This window comes from Pygocentrus nattereri, chromosome 24 (genome assembly GCF_015220715.1).
Source record: "Pygocentrus nattereri isolate fPygNat1 chromosome 24, fPygNat1.pri, whole genome shotgun sequence".
Lineage (NCBI taxonomy): Eukaryota > Metazoa > Chordata > Actinopteri > Characiformes > Serrasalmidae > Pygocentrus > Pygocentrus nattereri.
Genome location: NC_051234.1, coordinates 5,858,096 through 5,877,705, shown reverse-complemented (window position 1 = coordinate 5,877,705; position 19,610 = coordinate 5,858,096). Strand labels below are relative to the sequence as shown.

Below are 19,610 nucleotides of genomic sequence, written 5' to 3'. Positions count from 1 at the left end.
TGGTCCATCAGCACATACTGAGACATGTTTACAGCCAAGATGGTAAAATGGACATAAAATGTGGCTTTTAATTATTATGTAAAATTAATGAAGAACACTGAAAAGGGGATTTACGTCATGGTAACATTTCCATTACCTTTGTCAAGCCAATTTAAACTCCATTATCATCAATCAGAGGTGTGCTTGAGTAGAAGTAAAAATCCACATAAACGTAAGACATTATATAGTATACATTCCAGTGTATAAGGGTAATAAAATAACAGATTAGTTCAAAGTTTTTGTTTCTTTGTTAATGGGTGCTGGTACTCATGCATTGGAAGAAGTGTGGGCAGTTTTATTTTGCACTGTCATGAATTGTGGTTGTTTTAATAAAAACACCAGATTCGAATGCAAAGGAAGATGGGAGAAAAAAATGAAATATTTCCTGGCCTTTGAGTTTTTTAAGAAGTACTCTGAAGGTCCAAATGAAAATGTAAGGAAGAAAATGACATATTATTATTACATACTAAGGCTTATTACTCAGAAACTAGATGGACTGGCTGAGCAGTGTGTAATGAAACAGTGAGCCCTGGCCATTTAAGGGCTTAAACAAAGGATGTAAGTGAAGTAAACTGAATTGAATTTGTGCATCAAGAAGGTTCTACAACTACCGTGACGGCACGAGTCACTGAAAAGTAGCGCCAACCCTGTATTATCTGTGTGTGTGTGTGTGTGTGTGTGTGTGTGAGGCAGAGATCAAACAGCGAGGGGCCACTTGACCTCAGATGCGGTTTCTAATAAGAGCTGAATTTGATCCGCAGGCTCTTACACACACACACACACATACAGGGACATGACTGGGCAGAAAAGGAGCCCCCTCAGCTGTGAGATTAGTTTTGGCGGGCCAGCCTGTGGACACGGGGCTTCTAGTGGTCAGCGGTGAGTTATTATTATAGAGATCCACTCAAAGATGACAGATGAAATCTTTCTCCTCCGGCAGGGCGAGAGAGCTGCAGGTGATACATGATCACAGAGAGAGAGAGGGAGAGAGAGAGAGATGGTTTGATGATGTCACAGCTGCAGGTGGCTGACCCCCCCAAACATCAGCCTCACTGAGCAGCTATTGTGTACGAGTGTGTGTGTGTGTGTGTGTGTGTGTGTGTGTGTGTGTGTGTGTGTGTGTGTGATTCACAGAGAACCTTTATCTCTGCCTCATCTGTGTGGTCTCAGGCGTGATGATCTTGGACTGCAGCCATGTCAGTGAGAGAGTGAGAGAGAGACAGACAGACAGAGTGAGAGAGACAAGCAGACAGAGTGAGAGAGAGAGAAAGAAAGAGAAGGAGACAGAGAGAGAGCGACAAATATAGCTAGATAGATAGATAGATAGATAGATAGATAGATAGATAGATAGATAGATACAGACAGAATGAGAGAGAGACAGACAGAGTGACTGAGAGAAAGAAAAAAAGAAAGAGAGAGAAAAATAGAGATAGAGAGAGAGAAATACAGACAGACAGACAGAGTGAGAGAGAGAAAGAGAGAGGGACACAGAGAGTGAGCAAGAGAGTGAGAGAGAGTGAGAGACAGAATGAGAGAGAGAGTGAGAGAGAAAGAGTGAGAGAGAGAGAGTGGGAGAGTGAGAGAGAGACAGTGAGGGTAAGAGAGAGTGAGAGAGAGAGACAGAGGGAGAGAGAGTGAGAGAGGCAGAGAGAGTGAAAGTGAGAGAGAGAGAGAGAGAGAGAGAGAGAGAGAGAGAGAAAGAGAGAGAGAGGGAGAGAGAGGGAGAGAGGCAGAGAGAGAAGGAGAGAGAGTGAGAATGAAAGGGTGAGAGAGAGAGTGAGACAGGCAGAGAGAGAGAAAGTAAGAGAGAAAGAGTGAGAGAGGGTGAGAGAGAGAGTGAGAGAGTGAGAGAGAGAAAAAGAGAGAGAGAGAGAGAGAGAGAGGGAGAGAGAGTGAGTGAGAGAGAGAGAGAGAGAGAGAGATGCTTGTTGAACTCTTTGTCTGCTCTCTTTGTTCATTACATTGCAGATAGTTGTTAAAACTGTAAAACGTGTAAATATGTATACAGTACTGTTTAGAAAACACTGCCATTACAATAAATACAAATAACATGAATACAGTAAGTGATTTTATATATCAGAAGGCTTTAACAGTCAGAAGAACACATGGTTGGTTCCTGACGTCTCACTGCACTTCGTCTTTGAATGGATTTCTTTAGCTCTATCAGCAGCATCTGATTTAATAGACCAATAGAAATCACCCAGCATCAAACATCTCATTCCAGTGTCTAATACAGAGTTAAAGATAAGCTTTAAATGCGTCATTTGATTGAATCGGCTTAAAGTCAGAGCTGAAACCACATTTCTCACTGTTAAAACACATTTCTCACCTGGACTTCAATCTAAAATCCTTTTGTTTTGAGTGACCCTGTATATTAATTACATGAAAAAATCTTCCATTTTGCCTCTAACAAAAAAAAATCATAACACTACTGCGACTTTAGTGAATGTTTGGGTCGTGACAAGTTTCGCTCATTTTGGGCAGAACTCAACGTGCTAGCCAGCACATGACTAGCAAACCTTAGCAGTTGTTCACACATAAAATCATAATCTATCTGTTCTTTAAAAAACAAAAAAGTTTACTTAATTGCAGAAACTGTGTTTCGGTAGTGACACACAGATTTTCGGACTTTGGGACACATTTGCTTCAAAACAAGGGGATCTAACGGCTCACCATGTGGCCATGAGGGACAGGGATGCAGCCTCACCTCCTGCTCTAAAATGCAGGGGTGTGGCTAAAATAAGACTCAGCCTACGGACTAAAACTCTTTGTGTTCCAGTAGTGACATGAGATTTTTTGAAGAATTAAAAAGGAAAAATTGAATAAATGATAAATCGAAATAAACCTCCCAATAGAAAGTACGCTACAAAAAAATTGATATTTCGTTTATTACTGTCTCAGTTAATGCGCTGTGTTTTTCAGAACACAGTTCTTGTAGCCATCTAAGGTACAAATACTGAATTGTTTTTAAAACTTTTTTTTCATTGTGGGACCACAGTTTGAACTATGTTCAGTATGTTTACATGGATGATTTGTATATACTTCTGCATCTCTATATGGTTTGAAAATGCCAGCTGCCCTTTACATGTCACATAACAAATAGACCAATAAAAATGGTCCAGAATGAAATGGATTCACGGTACATTAACGTGCGTTAAAGAATGTAAAAGAACATTTAAATGTTTTCTTATCCTTTTCCTCTCCTTCTGTTAGAGACTTCAGAGCTAAAAGGTTTTGTTGTGACAGCAACAATAACTTTATAGTTTATAGTTAGCACTGCTTCTGACTGATATCTTTGAGACAAGCTGGTCTGCAACTGTTCCCATAAGAAATGATCCCATTTCTTACTTTTGTCTCTACTGCTTGTTTTTGAGGTGCAGTGATTGAAATCTTCCCATAAGAAGTGAGACCCTCAAATAAAATTGGAGTTGGGCTTCAGAACCATCATCCAACTGTGTTTACACACTGTGGAACTAGACCTCCAAATTTTATGCACACACACACTAGGGGGCAGTGAGTACACTTGCCCGGAGCAGTAGGCAGCCCTATCCACGGTGCCCAGGGAGCAATTGGAGGTTAGGTGCTTTGCTCAAGGGCACTTCAGTCATGGACTGTTAGCCACGGGCATCGAACTGGCAACCTTCCGGTCACAGGGCTGGTTCCCTAACCTCTTCATTAGCAGGCTGCTCTGTAGGCGGCCCGGTCCATCTGCAGTGACAGCAGAGGAGGGTAAAGTTCAGCTCCTCACTGCTGGGCTTTAGTCACATTTAGGGTATCATACGCCTTCAAAGAGGGGGCAATTATTTATTATCACCCACCCCTAATTTTTTAGTGATATGAAGCTGAAGTCAGATATTCACCAGGTTCTTGTTGAAATGTTCCTGTTCCACCTTAAATGGAGTGGCAGTTACGTTCTGGCTCTTTTGACGTCAGAACTGCTGGACTACTTAAGGTGGAACGGGAAATTTAGCTAGCTGGCTAACGAGACGTCAGCATACTTTAGCGGTTCTTCGTGCTTGTAAAGAAACGACGATAATACACTGAAATGACATTAAACTAAGATAAAACTGTGGTTGTCATTTTTAAAGCGAGAAAATTCTTTCGTTTGTTTTTCGTTTTCGTTGGTCGTTTGTTCAGCCATCTTGCCGTTGTTTCCTTGTTTAGAGTGCGCCTCTGAAAAACCTCTGTTTGGAGGGCCATGTAGCCCTAACCCTTCACCCTGCCCCTCCATCTAACCAACAATCGACACACCCTATCCTTAGAAGTGAACGTGCAAAACAAAGGGCTAAGGGCTAAGTGGAAGGGGCGGGGGGCGAAATGGGATTGGGCCTTATTCCATATTTGAAGGACAAAATCTTGGATGAGTCAAATATTTCTTATGTCCATCTTTTCCAAATCCAGTTTTCACCTGTTTAGCCTTTACCTAATAGAGTAATGTAATGAAGCTAATGAAGCTAATGGTAAACATCCTGTTTTCCTCAAACAGCTCTGGACTGTATACTGCAGCTTCTTGCATTGCACTGCATTAGAGTTACATTTGAGCGTGTTTCTCCAATGTTTACGGCACTTTAAGGTGATCAGCCCGCGAGACACACTCGTGTGTGTGATGCGGCATGCCGTGCGGTGTCGGCCCTTGCTCGTGTGTTATCTTATCGCTGGAAGACACCTGTGGGCGGGTGAACAGGGAACAATGATGTGCTGCTGCCGCCGGACTGAAACAGTGCGAGGCCAGCTCCACACTGCTGCAGCCAACAAGCCCCCAGCACTGCCTCCTCTCCACACTACTGTACAGACTCAAAGGCCACGAGGAACCGCCACCCTATGATCTTATTTAAAGCTTTAAAGTCTTTTATTGGTCATGAATCTTTCCTTCAATGCAAAAAGTAGATAATATATCACAACCTATACTTTTGTATAATTTTAATGCCCGGTTGCTGTTCACATTGTGTGAACATTTCGTGATGAGTGGACACCCAGAAATGGCTTAGAATTAATACAAATGTATGGTTTATGGTGAAAATTGGACATACTGCAAAATGTTTGGTGTGAAGAAGTTCCAAGTTGCATTCGATTTAGCATCCGAAAGCTCAGAACAGAGAGAAGAAACAAATCCGCGGTGTACAATAAGTGTGGCATTTCTTGAGTTAACCACTTTAATCACTTCATCACTGAGGAGTGTTGCTTAATTAATTTCTGTAATGAAATGTTTAATCAATTTCAGAATCCAAATAATAATGAGCGGAGACTTCTTAAGGTTTGTGTGAGAAAGGTAATACGTTTTGACCAAAAAGAAGGAGCGGGGAAAAAATCAAAAGGCTTAACCCTGCTTCCAGAGCCATCAGTGTAGAAGCTCCTAAGGCCTCTAATTAGCCTTTACCTCGATAATGTGCTTAATTACTATTGCGCTTTTGTTATGCTTTTTGTTTTTTCTTCCCTTAAGATTCTGCCTCTGTATCTCCAGCTTAATAAGTTATTCCGAATGCCTCAGAGGTGTCCAGTGGAAAGGATTTGAATCAGCGTTCCAATTAAGGAAAGGCTGTGGATAGGTTGCAGAGCGATTTTTTACTCTGAAATCAATGAGAAGCCGTCAACATCTGCCCTCGCATCAAGCCTGGGGGAAATAAAGGTCCCGAATTTGTCAGTCACTTCTTTAGCTTTTCGGTGTTTAATCAGACGCTAGAGCACTTTTATGGGTTGGTCAACACTTAGGCTCAAAGTAGGGTCAATGTGGAGGCTTGAAGAAGAAAGGAAGAAAGTTTGGAGGGGAAAAACCGCGACTCAGGAATAGAAAGAAATAGAAATCCATGGTTGTGGAAAGTTTAGCACTACTGCACTTGTCAAAAATGTCACAGCGGAGCAAAGAATGGCTGGTCGATATCAAAAGTAGCCATGTTAAAAGCATCTTTTTAGTACCAATTCCAGCATGCGTTCAGAACTGAAACTTTCTGGAGATGATGTTATTGTGTCTCACTCAGAGCTCATTGAAACAAGCTGAGGAATTCTGTTGAAAGTGCAGATTCTAAACTTTCAATCCACATTTATTATTGTTATTATTATCATGTGTTGGAGTCAGTTCTGATTCTTGGCTAAAGAATGTCCTCCTGTCTTCTGTTTGGGCCTTCAGGCTTCTGAATGGCTGATTTACGAGTCCTCTGATTCCATCCGTCGTGTTGCTAGTCGTCCTCTTGTACCTTCAACTGTTCCAAGTATAATGGTCTCCTCCAATGAGTTGGTTCTTCTCAGAATATGGCTGACGTAAGAGAGCTTCAGATTGGTTATTTGAGCTTTAAGTGTGAAGTAATACTTGATTTGGTTGATTTTGGTTCTTTGCTCTCCAAGGAACTCTCAAAAGTCTCAAAATTCAATGGCATCAACATCCCAAAAGTCCCATCTTTTCACTCTGTTCTTTTACGTTTCTACAGGTCTTCCAGATTTTCCACTCTGAGTGTTGTATCATCTGCATATTGAAGGTTAGAATGTTAGAATGTAAATTAAATTTAAATGCAATTCATTATGTTACTAACTATGTAAATCACTGTGTAAATACATGTTAATAGTATCACAAAGCAACAACAATAAGCCAACTTCTAATGATTAATAAGCTAATTTTGCACATTGAAAAAAGTTGCTGGATTTACTTTTTACATGATTGTAAAAAGTTTATATCACTTCCACACAAATTAAATATTATGACACCAACTTAATTAACTCTTCGAAATTTTGGGAATTTTTATTTTATTTTTTGGTAATTTGGCTCAATTACAATTATGCTTGCAATAATAAAGTATTTGCATGAAACAATCACACATGCCAAATGTTATTTTCAGGAGACCCTCGGCTACTCAGATATGCCATTATTTGACATGTAAATGCTAAAAGACATTAGATTTTTTAATGATTTTTTTTATATAAAAAAAAATGCACCTGCAAAATTGTGTAATATTTTTGCTTCTGGATATCTTGAAAATAAATGTAACCTCAGATATCTTTTCAGTAATTGAAAGTGCAATAATTTTGATGGTCATTTTATTCTATTTGTTATGTGTCATGCTTCCAAGACTCCATTTCCCGTAGTGCTCACTCTCACGTGACTCCTAACTGGAGTCACATGACTTACCCCCCCCCTCCCCACGCCCAGGTCTCCTGATTTTTGAATGTTTTCACCTGTGCTTTAGCCTACATATATCCCCACCCTGATGTTTAGTCCTTTGCCAAGTTTTGAGTAGTCCACTAACATTACGAAGCGTCCCTTGTCTGTATTATTTCTCCTGTTTGACCTTTGCTTGTTTTTGACTCCGTGTTTTGCCTCTCCCATTTGGACTCTATTTTCTCGTTTTGGATCTTTGCTTGTTTTTCTAGTTCATCTCCTGGTATGCCCCCTTATCACTTATATTTTTTGCTGTTGCTGTCTTGGACTGTTTTTGACCATCCCTTTGTGTCTAAGCCCTTCTGGGAATCTGGCAGTGTCTGATTTCTGTCTGGTCCTGACATTATGAGTAAAAGTCTGGGTTTTGTGTTTAACAGAAAAAATTACTTCATCTCTGTTTCTATCCACTGAACTTCTGTTGACCAGGTATTATTTGGGTGGAGTGCCATTCTCAGCACAGCAGTGACCCTTGAGCTGAGAGTGGTCCACCACCCAAGAACATCCAGCCAAGAGCTCTGTGGTCAGAAACTGGCAAGAGCAGTAGTGCCCAATCCTGGTCCTCACCCTGGTGAGATCCGATCCAACATGCCTCTGAAGGCCTTCATTGCCTGGATCAGGTGTTTTAGGTTTGGCGCTAAACTTTGCTTGGCGGTAGATCTCCAGGGTCAGGCACGCCTGGACCAGAGAATGGCTACAGGCTGCAACCTCTAAATGCACCAACAAGGTGGAGGGACTAATAAAGGGACTGCATTTCCATAAGTAATGATAACACAAATTACACCTCATGCCCAATTTGCATATCACACAAACCACACAAATAAAAATAAATGAAGGTCCGTTTTGAATGGCATGTGATTATCTGTCCAATTGATGTGTGACTGATAAAGGAAAAGTGTGAGGAGAGAAAGCAGCTCAGATAAATGTTTACCTGCTATTATTTCTTTTCCCCTCTGCACATGTTCATCTCCTTTGCATTTGTTTTGGTTCACTTTTGGTCTGCAAAGTGTAACACCTGCTTGGTGCTCGCGTTAATGGTCTTTTTAATGCTCTCCTCAAACCCATTTAAGGAACAATCCTTTCACCACTTCCTTAATTTCTGATGTAATTTCCCCCCCGTAATTACTCTTTTCGTTCCCCCTGTTTATCAGACAATGTACCTGCAATGGAAATATAAAACCTCGACTCCACTTCCGCTGGACCAAAACGAAATTTAATTTGATGTGTTTGGCCGTCGAACATCATTGTCATGGGGGGTGTGGGGGTGGGGGGATGTAATTAAGACAATATTATCTGTTTTTTAGTTTCGCCACAGAGCCAGGACATGTGGACGCTTTCTGATAAGGAGGTAGAAAACCGCAACACAGAGGGATGGCCGGCCAGTATCTGCATCCGTGACTTCAGTGGCTTCCAGCGCAATTAATGGCATGGAGATTGCTGGACAGCCATGCTAATGCCGGATGCGGATGCGTTCGTTGGCTAGCCAGGTAAGGAAACAGCCGTTTCCCTACACAGTGAATGACCAGGCGGAAGGCCACATATGAGTCATGCACACTTGGCCTTCCTATTTCCCACCACTGAGCTCCTAAAGCAACAATGATGTTTTTTTATTACCTTGTCTAGCACTTGACACTGTATTGACCACATCAGTCATATCACATTTGGGTCAAAGAGGTTTTTTAATAATGACAACTTTTTAAAATCTTATTGAAAGCACATGATGTGCGTTTTTATATCTGCGTGCATATTTGCATTATATCTTTATGCACTTCATATCTTGAATATAGTTACTGTTATCAAAGCTTTTACTTTGTCATTAAAACTATGCTGGTCTGGTTGCAACATTTGACTTGCTGCCACCTGACTTTTCAGACTAATTTCAACAGGCACCTACTCAGGCATCTGTACATCTTTGACCTTGACCTTGTGTACAGATATATGCAGAAACATGTATGTATGCATGTATGTATTGGGGCCACTCAACAATACTGATTTTTAATTTTAGAGGTATTGATAGATAACAACCTTTCTATCCAATTCATAATAAAATAATAAACGTTCCATGTGGGTTGACGAGAGGTGTTCAAAGTCCAGCCCAGGGCCAAATGCTGCTTGTGGACATATTTTAATTGGTCCATAGCTTCTGTTTAAGAATGTGGCCTAGCCAGCCAGGTGGTTGCAGCTTTTCCTTTCACCTGACAGTGGCAGCAGTTGTGTAAAATTAAAGTGTAACTAAGTTAGTTAAGTTGAAGAGCATGACATTTATTCAAGACTACTGCTATAAAGCACAAACCTAACACTTGAGAATTTTGGTGAGATGGAAATCTGAAAGAGCCACAGCAAATGTGAGTTCCTCATAATTCAAAAGACTGTAATGAATTCAGTACTGCTACCAGAGTCTCACAGCACCAACCTCTTCTCAGAGCAAGTTTAGTAGGACAGTAAAAAAATGAACCTGTCAAGACTGATCAATAACGTGGCTGTTTATGCTGTTTAATCTGCTTTTCTCATTTAAAAAAGTGATTTCTGAATGTAGTTACTGTATTTATTTAATATGTAAGGAATATTATTTAACAACACTGAAAAATGTATAGATTTTTGTTCAATTTTAGTCCAGTAAACACTTGAATAGTAACTTAATTAATACATTAGTCGTGTTTAATTGTTACTCTAAAACAATTAAATTGTTTGTTATATGTGCTTAGAGAACCATATTCCTCGGAACAATCCAACAACATAGAAAGCCTCATGCATCTTTTACACAGTGATAGGAAACACACTAGCATTCCAATTCAATCCAATTCCATTAAATCAAAATTTTAGTTCATGCACAAATACATTTGGATCAAATAAAGCTTGTACATTAAGGTTTTTCTAACAATTTTATTTGTATCCAGAAATAAGGCAGATTGTGTTATTTGAACTAAAATGAACATTTAAATGACTGTTTTTCAAATTCTTTGTTCAGGCAATATAAATGCTACACATGTCAGCAAATTTAAATTACAATATTACAGAATATTACACAAAAGTGCAATTTAAAATTTTGTGCAGTATAATAATGAATTATAACTCATTGTTTATTAAAACAAGCAGAGAAATTGTGCCAAGAGTATGGTTTCAAAGCTTTTAATTGATACTACATTAATGTGTGCGAGTAGAAGTATAATTTGAATTTGATTGAAGATCATCATTGTGTGCTTTGTTTTAAGTGATACTTTTTTGATCCCACAACCGGGGAAATTCCACCTCCGCATTTAACCCATCTGTGAAGTGAGACACCACAAACACACTAGTGAACACACACACTAGGGGGCAGTGAGCACACTTGCCCGGAGCGGTGGGCAGCCCTATCCACGGCACCCGGGGAGCAGTTGGGGGTTAGGTGTCTTGCTCAAGGACACCTCAGTCATGGACTGTCGGCCCTGGGGATTGAACCGGCAACCTTCCGGTCACAGGGCCAGATCCCTAACCTCCAGCCCACGACTGCCCCTTGGAAGTGAGGAAGTGAAAGCATTCTTTACAATTTTGCTATAACTTTAAAACAAACAGTACAATGTCAGGAAATACACAATGTAAATGTAATACATTTTTATATATATATATATATATAATGTGTGTGTGTGTTTTTTTTTAGTTTCTCATCCAAAAAACACTGCACTTTCTTATATACAGTCATGTGCAAAAGTTTTGCAACATATTACAAAAGAAGTGCCAGAACTTTTTAAGACTAAGTGACCCATATTAGTCTCTCAACGGGTAAATTTCATCTCAGCAATCTAACCCATCCACGCAATGAAACACCACATACACATTAGTGAAGACTAGGGGGCAGTAAGCACACTTGCCTGAAGCAGGGGGCAGTCCACAGCACCTGGGGAGCAGTGGGGGCTTAGGTGTTCAGGGGCACCTCAGTCGTTTACTGTCAGCTCAGGGGATCGAACCAGCAAACTTCTGGTCACAAGGCTGGTTCCCTGACTTCCAGCCCACAACTGCCCCGGCCACATTTTATGTTTAATTTTTTTCTGCAGTATAGTAAATTGTCTGTAGAGGATGTGTGAAGTGATTTTATTTATTTATTTATTTATTTTAAAAAATCAACAAAACTAAGATTAAGGCTGAAATATCCAGTTAGGGAATGGAGTTATAATTTTAGGCAAGGTCAAAAAAGTTGTGCCTATTATTTTTGTGGTCATTTTTGTGTAATTAAATGTCTCTAAGATGTCTCTGGGACAGCAAGCAGTTTGCTGCAAGAACAGGGACGTTACAAGCATAAACAGTACAGAGCTTCATCGGTGAATGTGGCTTTATAATAACTGCTTAAAAAAGCCCCGTTGTTAGAGTTGAAATCTGCCTGGGAAATGCAACCAGGTGTTGAACAGTCATTTGAACATCACTGTTTGCTGCTAGCACTTTCTTTAACTGCTATACTCATTATATTCTTTCTATAGCTGGATTCTGCCCTCACGTAGGCTGAGCAGGTAGCAGGAAGCTTACAGGCTAAAGGTCTATTCACACAGTCTAATTTCTGTGAATGAGAAAAATGTATGTGAGATGTATATTAGTCTGGAATTGATTGGCTACAGTGCTGCATATATTTTTTAATCACTTGATTTTGTTTTGTATGGACACACCAAAAATCAGGTTGACCAATCAGAGCTCGGTTTTGTGATTTACAATCCAAACAAATTTGCATCAAATGACTGCAGCACAAAAGCATATCGCTGTTGTCAGAGGAAAACCTTGTATCTCCAAAATGGCAAATCTACAGGAGAAGGAAGAAACCTACTTTACTTTTAATGTCAGTCAATGGAACCAGAATTGTTTGAAGTAATTCAAGTAGTTGTTTCAGTGTCAAAGACTGAAAAAATGACAAAAAAAAAGGATATATGAGGTTTTATTCTGATAGCAGTGAAATACAGTAAGTGGTTCCAATTACATCTTGACTTGCAATTTTGCACTTGTTTATACAGCTTGTGGGTTCTTGCTTCAGTGAAGACCCTTGAGCTGCTGCATTTGTTAGTTTGGTGCTCATTGATTTATCCGTAGGTCTTGCGGTCTTCCTCAGAGCATGTGAGCAGTGAGGAGTGGGAGTGGAGTGACATGATCTTGCTGCACGAATGAGAAAGAAGATGGTGTTAATACCATGCGCATTTGTTTACCCTAGCAGTTCTCTAGCTTGTGATTGAACCATCGCATCGAGCCTAAACCTTCCAAAATAAGCCTATCCACAGAATGTTGAACTAGTTTTTCAGCTAGTAACCACCACATATTATATTTTAATGAATTCATCAAATAAAGTGTGTAATCTTTAATGTCTTGTCCAGACATTCAAGGCATAAAATAACCATCACAAGAATGGATGATATGGAGCTGAGACTGAGCGGAGTTTCTCTGACACAGAGTGATTACCGATCAGGGAGAAGAGGAAATATCCTACTCCACTCACATACTATGAGAAAGTGCTGAAGGTTTTGCTTTAAAAGCCATTTGCAAGCTGTATTTGAACAAGAGGGCTACAATCCCAGATTCTGTGTGCTGCAGCTGGGCTTCAGCCTGCACTAGTACAGTTCTATGGCATAAAACCAGAAAAATGCATTAACAGTATTGTCATTATTTCATTAACATGTCATTATAGTGTTGTTGCCATGTTATTAATGTGCTGTGAACATGTTATTAATGCATTAACGTTAACCACGCTTGTGGTTACATTTTACTAATACGGCAAAATGAAAATAAGTGTGCTCAATAGTGAAGAGAAAAGCTACTGTGGTGTGCAAAAGTTTAGATGCCCCTAGTCAAATGACATGTTTTTCTGCGTGAAAATAGGTCAACCCAGCCTCAACCGAGAACCTAGTTGTGATACATTCTAATACGCAAATACTGCATGTTTACTGAATTTGGGAAATAAACATAAAATGAGTGAAAAAGCTACAGAAATTGCAGAAAATGACATAATTGGGTTTATTCTTTCATCATTCTTTTGCATCAAACTTTTACATACAGCTATGTGTCAGATGTGTGGAGCATAGCATGGACTCGTTATCTCTATTAATGCAAACATACATATACTGTGATCTTGATTTTTTTCTTTACTGCACACCATTGCCCTAGTGTGTCTCTCTCTCTCTCTCTCTCTCTCTCTCTCTCTCTCTCTCTATCCCTCCCTCCCTCTCCCTAAATGTCCTTATTTCTGTCTGCATCAGTCAGACATGTAGCTGGCGTGACGATTCTTCAAGAGTTCGGAGTCTTGATGAAGAAAACCAAGCTGTCAGATTGTTTTCAATGGCAAAACTAACAAGCAATCTGTCAAACGTTCTCCAAAACGAATCAACGGGAGCGGCACTTCCTGACAAGCAGATGAGAATTAGTTAGGAAAAGAAAGACGCAGCTAATTCAAATGTAGATTCTGTTTGCGGAACCGCGGGGTTTGTTATGGCGGCCGCATCCTAACAGTCGAATTTCTGCTCATTATGACGAGCGAGACAGATCGCACAAATCCCAAATGGTCGCCTTTCATTTGTCAAGCTCGAGCATCGTTCCGATCTTGTGATGCAAATTTGTCTCCCATTAAAATCTGTCTGCAGGAGTTGAAGAGACACTCGGCAAACTTGCCACTACATCGAGGAGCATAAATACCAGTACAGCAGCTTTAACGAGGACCAACGGACTTACACGTGGCCTTGCAGGGTCTGCAAGTTGTTGGGCACCAAAAAGCTGAAACCATGTCTTTGAATCAGGGAACAGGCAAAGGATGGACTGATTTATAGCAAAAACGTCATTCATCACAGCCATAATGGCTTCTTTTTATTATCAATGCAAGCAATGTAATCAGTACCGACACTGTAGGATGTCATTATGTTGTTTACGTGTGTTGTTTGTTTCAGCTGATGCATAAATTAATTTCATTTGTGAACATGTGCAGCCCTGCAATACAAATTTGTCTCCTAGTAAAATCGGTCCAGATTCGAAGAAACTCTCCACAAACTTGCCACCACATCTATGTAAGCAGGCTGCCCTGAAGAGATGGGGGCGCTTTTAGACTTGATGAAAGATTCTTAATCGAAATGCTTCTTTCATTTTTAATAGGTCATTTTACACAAACGTCCACATTCGTATCGGTCCATAGGCGTCCCCGGTGTTACTGATCGTCACTGGTGTTTCACATAAGAAAGGGAACACCAGTGACACTTTAATGAAAAATGCATTTTACAAAACGGCTGCTACAGAGCATCAAACTACATGTTGGATCATGGAATTTCCACTAAAATATGTAATTTAATCCATTTGTGCTCTATTTTTTACAATTACCTCAGAAAAAAGTTGGTCACACCACTGACATCAACTAAAAACTTCATGTGAAATCACGAGCTAAATGAGAAAATGTCTGATAATTGAAAGACACAGTGGACTGACCGTGTGCTTTTCTACATAGACCCTCAGAAAACAGGTAAAGGGAAGTCGAGTGATGTCACCAGTGTGATTTTTATTTCAAAATAAGAGACTTTTTGTTATGCGGTAACGCCACTGACACGACTCCTGGGGAACTTTCATTATGTAGTTTATAATATTTATTTGGCATATGTTTTCTTTGTCATTTAAATCATATATTTCATAGTCATGTATAGACTGTCATTAAAATTGCAGAAAAATGTTTTTTTTTTACCTCCAAATATGGCCTCAGCCTTCACACATGACTGTGGGGACGAGCTCTTCTGTGGTGCTTGGAATTCTATATGATTGATTGATTGATTTAAAAAGCAATATTGCCAAATTGATGAATCAAGAAGGTGTTACTGTTAAAATAACATTGTTTCATTTTAAAATATAAATAAATTGTAACACTAACATGCTTTTTAAGTGTAATATATCTAAATTCTAGGGATACGCAATAGATGTTTCCATAGAATGTCTCTAACAATGAAAGCCTAGTCTTTAAAACGGTTCAGCTGCAATGCATCTTTTATTCCATCAATTCTCCACTGAACCCCTTCTGTGTAAATGTTTGTGATCATGGTCTGTAAAAAGAAAAGGATTGTTTTCATTCAAATGAACATGCTGCCAAAAATGTTTATAAAACAGCAGGAAAAAGAAAAAAGTTAACAATAACAACAACAATGCAACAACTGCTGAAGTATTACAGAAGCATATTATAAACACATGTCTATCTTGTCAGTCATTTGTTATCATGTTGTTATGTGTTTATAATTATGTAATTACACATGATTAATAAGACGATGTAAATTACATTTGTAAAAACTGCTAATTTTTTTTCAATAATTCCAACTACTACTAATTGTAATAGGTGTGTAATTCCCTGTACTATTAGTGCTAACTGCACTAGCATACTTATGTGGTGGAAGGGTTACCTAACCAAAGTTCTGACTTTTAACTGTTCTGTAATAAAATGTCTCGCTGCCAAAATCAACAGTTCAGTCTGTTATACATGTGTAAGTACACAAGAGAAAATCTGCTATATCAGGACACCCTGTTCTGTAAACACCACCTATGTAAAAACTGAAAGGGATAGGTGTTTATTTACATAATAAACATTGTTTACATATGTTTATTTACTGTAATCCATCTGTAACAGTGGATACATCAGTTGTAGTTACATTGCCATTGCACACAATGTTAATGTATAATTACATTGTTATAAGCGACACTATTTTTCCACTTTTTTTGGAACGGATTTTTAAGTTTTTTTTTTAAAAGGATTTTTAGCAACATTGTCCAGTTTGAGTGGTCAGCACAGTAAGATTAAAGGTACATCTATTAAAATTTCTTTTTTTTACTAATTGTAAGCCGTTGTTAAATGAAGTATTTTAAAGCTTTTCATTGGCATTTTCATTAGTTATTGTTTTGGTTGACGCCACGTCATGTGAGCAAATCGTTAAAGTGAAGAAAGTCAACAGTGAAAAGTAACACAAACTCTTTTTTTTTTTTCAAATTAAAGAAAGCAAGAAAAGGAGAAATATCACTCATGAGAAACGTGTTGCGGTCATGAGCCTCCTCAGACGTTTTGCTGCACAATAAAGATGGTCAATTGATTTACTGAACGATATGAATATTTATCTGTGTGATGTTTACGACAAGCTTCGAAGCAGTTTTGTGAGAACGACCCTCCCGTTAACAAGGACCGGGGGAATCTGCTTTGGCCTCGTGAGGTCTGCAAGTCGTCTGGTACAAAGAGCCGAAATCTTGTGGCTTCACGTCAAAGCCTGCGGAAGTTCGAAAGCCAGCCTCTTACTTTTCAGTCTTCCTTTCTTCCTGGACTGCTTGGCCATTTTTTTCGAGCAAAGCCAGGTTTTTGAACACAACCCGCTATATGTTATGCTGTCAAAACGGTGGATGTCCCAGTGCAGGGAAATTAATGAAGCTGGCGATGGAGAATTAGTTCTCGTGTTTGGGTCGGTGGCGGAGAGTGCCAGAATGCAGGTGCACAGCTGGGGGGGACGGCTGGCCAATCCTATGCCTTCTGTGTCTCACATGGCTAACCGCATAGGAGCTCTCTCTCTCTCTCTCGTGCTCTCTCGCTCTTTCACTCTCTCACTCTCTCGCTCTCTCTCGCTCTCAAAACAAAGTATTTAGAAACACTAATGTGGAACTCAGAAAGAAAGAGCAAAGCATAATAAAGGACGGTGGCCTGTAGGGATGAGCGTAGCAAAGCGGGCTCCGAAGCAACAATAATGTTGCCGAGCATTTCATCAGATCAATTTTTGCTAATCTGTATTTGCACAGCAATGAGGGCTTGAAATCTGTGACAAAATGTTCTTTGCAACAGAACAGGTTCGGCGGAGCTGCCAAGCGCGCCACAGCATCCAAATGACTCTGTACAGCAACGTAAAGCAAGTGTTTCATGACAGGTGTGCTTCAGTACTGACACTCTATTTAAAGCACCAATCAGTAATTACAGAAACAATGGCAATGCGACACTCTTGACTTTATTAACGCAGAACACGACGAACAGCAACTCTATGTGCTTTAATGGTCGCTGGCTTGTAGGACGTTAACGTCTTGTTAATGTTCTCTGTTGTCATGTGGATGGACTAATTATACATTCACCATTCCTTTTACTTCCACTCGCTGGCCACTTTATGAGCTCCACCTGCCTTATAGAGCCATTATGTATGAGTAGGTGTACAATTACAGAATGTGGTCAGTCTTTTTTCACGCACAATTTGTCCGCTGCCCTCCACTCCCTTCTTCGCTGGTCAGATTTTGAACACAGGGCTGCTGTCGTGTCGATCAGATATTATATGGATGGTGGACCACTCTCAGCATAGTATTGACACTGCCATGCCGGTGTCTCCAAAATGATAACTTTACAGGAAAAACTTGTAATGTCTTTTTTTTTTCAACATAACTTTAGGGACATTAATTTTGGTCCATTCATCATGAAGATCACACACAGTGCAAAGGGCAACAGACGCTTTCAAAGTATGTTAAAACCTAAAAAAATGACAAAATTGAAGATACAAGGTTTTCTCTCTCTCATATATATAAAGTTGTGATATTCACGCCTATCGTAAGAACTCCTTCTTCACTCCTCGATGAATCACTAAACAGCCAATGTTAGCATTAACACCTGTTTACTTACTAGTCTAGAAGAATTGTTGCACAGCATCAAACTTAATCCCTTTACACGCCAAGATCTGTCTCCAGTGATGGAAAGCAACACCACTGGTAACTCTTATTTCTATTTAAATCACTTCTTATCTTTGTTGTTGAACATGGTTCTGGCTGGGAGCAGGCAGCAGTAATGAAAATGATCGCTTGCCAAGAGCTTTAGCAATGCTAACTTCAGTAGATATCTCTGCAACATGATGCAAACATTATTCAAAACTGTTATTTCTTCACATTCTGTTGATCATTTAAGTTAATTTTGGAATGCTTTAGACTAAAAATCGTGCACATTGCACCTTTAATATGTAGAGCTGTGTGAACTCTGGAGCAGTTCGACTGGGTATTGTGTTAGGGGGTGTGAGGTTTGGTTTGGCCTACAAGGCCTAGGAGGCCTACAAGGTAAGGGTTTCTAATAAAGTAGGCAGTCAACATACAATACTGTGTCAATTGCAAAATGTGGGTACAATACACAAACACACTAGGCTGCAATTTGTATAATAAGACATACAGTTTGTGAGTGTCAGGCTTTTTCATTCGCAAGCTGTAAGCAAACTAGCATGATGTACAAAGTACTAATTACGTTAAGGGCAACTCAACTGAGTGAAGGCAATTACATCCCATAAACCATTTGAGAAAATTCAACCACCTTGGCTTTCGCAGCGTACGTGACTTTCTCCTCCCCAACTCCTTCCCTTCTTTAAAAGCCAACCTACAGGCACCTCTAAGCGAAAGGAGATGGGGCGATAGGACAAACTCACAATTAACAGGAATCGTCATTACCCTTCTCCCCCCGCCAATGCAAATCCAGATAGACGAGGGGTAGGGAAATGACGGCACGGGGGGCTTGGGAGGAGAAAGTGGCTTGCTTCTGTTTGCCGAATTAATCGCTTCCTAAATGGCTCGGGGCCAGGCAAAAGTTAACATTTGCAGTTTCAAAGGTTTTCAGCGCCTGCAATGAGCCATGAAATTACTGCATGCCGGGCGAAAAGCGGCAGCTGATGAAAAGCCCAAGGAGCAGGTCCCACAGGCGGCCAAGGCAGGCTGGGCGAGAGAGCTGCGGCTCCGCTGAGGAAGAGGGGAGGAAGAGGAGGACGAGGAAGAAGAAGAGTCTCCGGTAGAGGCCGTGGAAGTCCGTGAGTAAAAGCCATCCAGCTTCAGCACTCTCTCACCATGACTGAATCACTGATGGACCAAAGGGAGAGGAAGATGAAGGGCTACAGGATCTCATGATTGCAAATGAGAAGCGATCAAGGCCAGAGTCTCATTTTGGGATTTGCAAGTTGTAGCTTTTCCTATTACTTTGTTCATATGGAATCCAATAAAAAGGCCCTCAGCTCTTGTAATTCTTGGAATACTTACAAATGCTTGGAAGAATCTGTCTGGAAAGGGAGGATTGAATAAGATGATAGTGTGAAGATAAAAACAAAAGAGAAGAAAACAAAGAGGAAAATAATCTGTTTTTTTACATTATATCATTATAGATAATACACTGAGTTTACAGTAAATGTACTGTAATTTTAGTTGCAACACTTTTCAGTGCATTATGCTGAGACTGCGTCCATTTATACTAAGTGAAAATAGCATTAATTAACCTGCCTGGCTCTCTGGACCAACTCCACCTGGTGAATGTGATTAAAGCACACAAAATAGCCTATTTTTCTCTCATTTTCACACTTTCCATAAATTCAATAAATCCAATAAATAGTTAATAAAAAAATTATCTAACAATTGTTAAATGTAAATCATTAAGACAATAGAATGATGGCCTTTGTGTTTAACACTAGGGGTTGATTCCTCGTCT

The 19,610-nt window shown here is 39.8% G+C and overlaps 1 long non-coding RNA gene across 2 annotated transcripts; it reads left to right on the top strand.

Annotated features, from left to right (window-relative positions):
* Nucleotides 1-7,273: 7,273 nt before the first annotated feature.
* Nucleotides 7,274-13,953, top strand: LOC108438106. 2 transcript variants are annotated; one of them, XR_001858670.2, is made up of 3 exons: nt 7,274-7,409; nt 8,488-8,670; nt 13,771-13,953. It is a non-coding gene; the product is annotated as an uncharacterized LOC108438106 (long non-coding RNA). The 2 variants fall into 2 exon arrangements; XR_001858671.1 differs by lacking the exon at nt 13,771-13,953 and adding an exon at nt 13,390-13,472.
* The last annotated feature ends 5,657 nt before the right edge of the window (nt 13,954-19,610 follow it).